This window comes from Condylostylus longicornis, unplaced genomic scaffold (assembly GCF_029603195.1).
Source record: "Condylostylus longicornis isolate FDR11 unplaced genomic scaffold, ASM2960319v2 ptg000081l, whole genome shotgun sequence".
NCBI classification, from domain to species: domain Eukaryota; kingdom Metazoa; phylum Arthropoda; class Insecta; order Diptera; family Dolichopodidae; genus Condylostylus; species Condylostylus longicornis.
The window spans coordinates 2159426-2163614 of record NW_026578049.1 but is presented as its reverse complement, the minus strand read 5'-3'; positions in this window follow the sequence as shown (position 1 = coordinate 2163614).

Genomic DNA, 4189 nt, shown 5'->3' with positions numbered 1-4189 from the left:
TATAACCAATGCAGCAGTGGTTATGGCATCGGCCTCGGATTCAAACCCTGGTCAGGTAACTATAATAAATAATCATAATTGAAAATAGTTACCCATATATCCATAATATTTGATTTCATGCCAACAAAAATATAACTTTCAATATTTAATATGTAAGAAAAAACTATGGCAGGCTAATTATTGTCAAGATAATTTAATGACCTGTAAAATTGAGGCTTGACTATAAAGTCAAGTGGAAAGTCCTAACGCTCCCGAGTGAGGTAAGGGGAAAAAATATAGAATATAGGTGTATATGTCAGACAACGTATTTTGGCATATTACCAATTGTGACATGAAACCAATTGTGACTTTTCGTGGTGAAGGGAGAACGAGTTAAGAACAATACTATAATGGCTTCGAACTTAAAGCTAGAGCAATATGTTGTTGTTCACAACTATTTTTCTGAATTAATGTACTTATGCAACGGTAATATCAATGATTTATGTCAGACTTGCCGTTTTCAAGTAATAAAATATGAACATTAGATATGTCAGTTTCTCATTTCTTGATTTCATTTGACTTTTAAAAAAGCGTTTAACGTTAACGGTTTTGAAATTAATTATTTTGTTTTTGAAATAAAATACCGAAAAATTTCGGAAAATTTTGCAGATATTAGAGCAGTCACTTGATAAGAATTATAAACCATTGCATGAACTCGTAATATACTTTCAAAATTTTTTTTACATAAGCATAAAAAAACGATTAATACAAAAAAATCATTTTCAAGATGAATTTTTTTGTGTGATAGCCGAAATTTTATGATGTTTCTTTCTTTAGTTTCTGTTATCATGATTATTTTTATCTTTAGTAAATAGATTGGCTCTATTAATCAAATGCATACGGCGCATAAAATCCAATACATACGAGTATTAAAAAAAAATCTCAAGCCCTACTTATTTTCTAGTTTCTTTGTTTTTTTGTTTTTTGCGTAAATGTTGTTACACTTTTTGGTGATTTTATTTTGATCATCATTTAACCCAAACCCCATTTATTGTGCTGATGATTGAATAGAAATTATAGACTTGTAAAAATGTATGTTACTAATTTTTAATTTTTTTCTTCTTTGTAAAACGCTGAAATTTCAGACCATCCTAATAGTTTGAAGTTATATTGTATGTAAAGTGGGCTTGATTATGCTGTTTTTTTTCTAAACTGATTTAAGATGAAAATTATATCATTCATTTTTAAAATTATGTGTAGATTTTTTTTTGCTAATCAAAATAAAAGAAAAAAAAAACTAAAACATAAAACAAAAATTTTTTTTTTCACTTACTAATATAAAAGATCTACAAAATTGGGCACTCAATTCAGTTTGTATTTAGTTGTCGTCCAAATTAATTTGGCGAAGTTTAAAATTTAAAAAAAAAGAAAAAACAAATTAAACTTCATTAAAAATTTTAACGGAATAAATCATGAAGGTGAGAATGCAACGAAAACTATTGCGTAATAAAATATGCTATCACATACTTAATGGATTATTTTACTTTCTTAATTTGGATATATAATTAATTATATAGGTACTATTTTGTCTGTTAGGCCTAATAGCTATTTCAAATGCTGGCCTATTACATGGACATTCTCATGCTGCATCTCATGGTGGTGGTGGCGGGAATGATGTACAAACTATTCGTGTGATACAAGAAGAATCGAATGGATTAGATTATAATGTACCAGCTGTAAATCCAGAATATTCTCCACCAGAAGCACACGAAGAAGTTAAAACAATTCGAATTGTTGAAGAAAATTCTATTGATCCATCAGCTTATGATGTTCCACAACAAGACTATATTCCACCGGTTCAATCTTCACATGGTGAAGTTAAAACTTTAAGGATTATTGAAGAAATTAGTAATGAACATGATCATAATCATCATATTCATGATCATCATGATCATCATGATCATCATGATCATCACGATCATCACGATCATCACGATCATCATGATCATCATGCCCATCATGATCATCACGATCATCATGCTCATCATGAACACCATGATCATCACGAGCATGATCACCACTACCATCAACATGCAGAGCTACCGCAACATATTCACGCTCCACCACAACAAAACTATTTACCTCCACACCATCAGCTCTTACCACCCATTTCAAGTAGTCACTCGGGCATAGCATCAATTCCAAATCAAGATTATTTACCACCTTCTCATGAACTACATCACCATCATCACGATCATCACCACGCAGATCTTTCTCCTATTTCTGTACCACATCAAGATCCATTTTTGCCACCTCTACAACATCCGCATCAAGATTATATACCACCTGTACATTCCTCTTCTCAAGGAGTTATTGGACCACCAGCCCCTCCACAAGATTATATACCTCCAGTTCAATCACATACAATAGGTAGTTCAGGACCAGTTTTACCGCAACAAGACTATTTACCACCCATACAATCGTCATCTCATGGAATAGCTAGTTCAGCACCTATAGCCCCATCACAACAATATGTTCCACCTGTTAGATCGTCATCTCGTGGCGAAGTAAAAACGTTGCGTATAATTCATGAATTCGCTCCTCCCCGTTCACATTCTTCAGTTGCAGCTTCTCACCCACCTTCTCAACAATATATTCCACCTGTTCATTCTTCGTCACATGGAGAAGTTAGGGGACAAGCTCACGGTGATATTAAAACAATAAGAGTAATTCAAGAAACAGGTCATTCTGCTCATTTACCAACTCCTCATCAGGAATATATACCACCCGTAGCGTCCCATAGTGGTATTGCAGCAGCACCACCTCCATCACAGCAATATATTCCACCTGTTCAGTCTTCGGGACATGGTGAAATTGTGAAAACTGTTAGAGTAATTCAAGAAAGTGCAGGTGGTTTATCGGGTGCTCATGCAGGACATGTACATGCACCACAACAACAATATATTCCACCAGCAGATTCTGCACCACATTTAGATGTAAGAACAATACGAATTATTAAAGAAACATCACCTAGTCATAGTTTGGGTGGCGGCAATGGTCATCATGGCGGAAGTGTAAAAACAATTAGAATAATAAATGAATCTGGCGGTAAAGGTCTTGGAAATGGTAGTCGAATTAAAACATTAAAATTAGTCCAAACACGTCAAAAATAAAATATAATAGTCATGTGGTAAATAGTGTGAATGTAAATAGTTTATAAGTTCGAATAGAAAACCTAAGATATAAATAGTATTTTAGTGTTCCTTATGATTTATGTTATGTTTAAATTGTTATTTCTTATTAAATTTTTACTAGGTTTCAAATTTTGAATTAGAAATAAAATTTTTAATTTTTACAAAAATTTTTTCTCAAATTTTTATTTCAATTTTTTTAATTTTTCTAATTAGCACACAATTTCTGTAGTCCGCTCCCTTACAGGAAAATCTCGTTAGCTAAAATCTGTTTCAATTTATGCTTCATATTCATATTTTAAAAGCACTTCTGGGGCATTTTTTAAATGAAAAGACCTTTTTATTATTAATTGTTCCATTATATAAGGTTTTCTTCAGTTTGATTTTTAATTTGTTAATTATACGGTCCATTTAGTAATAAATTAACTGATAAGTTAATCCAATTAAGCGTTTAGTTTCAGATAATTAATACTTAATCACTCAAGACTCAAATGTCTGTAAATTGCTTTATATGAGAATGTTTGAATAGCATTGATAATTTTGTAAATTGTTTAACGTCATTTGAGACGTCACTTATGTATTATACATATACATACCATGCACACACTATTAAAATCGCACCAATTTCATTTGTGGACATTTAAATTTTATGAAGCAAGCATATTTAATTAGGTTTGGTCAAAAAAAGTTTTTGATAAGTAGGTTTTAATGTTTAAGGAACTGACATATGATAGAACAAAGTATACGAATAGGAATATTGTAGGGTGTGGGAATTCAATGAAAAGTTAATACATTTTTCCTACTTATTTTATTGAGTTACATTCGTGGAAATTATTTCAAGAGGATGGAATGGTGTTTATCTATAATGTTTTCCAATAAAATTGTAAAAATTGTTAACGTTTTGTCAAGAAAATATTTTTCCCTTCAACGTTTATTGCTTTAGAAATATTCTTTTACGCCAGAAAGTATGCAATATCGCCGATTAAAAATAATTGCTGAAATTACTCACTCCGATTAAT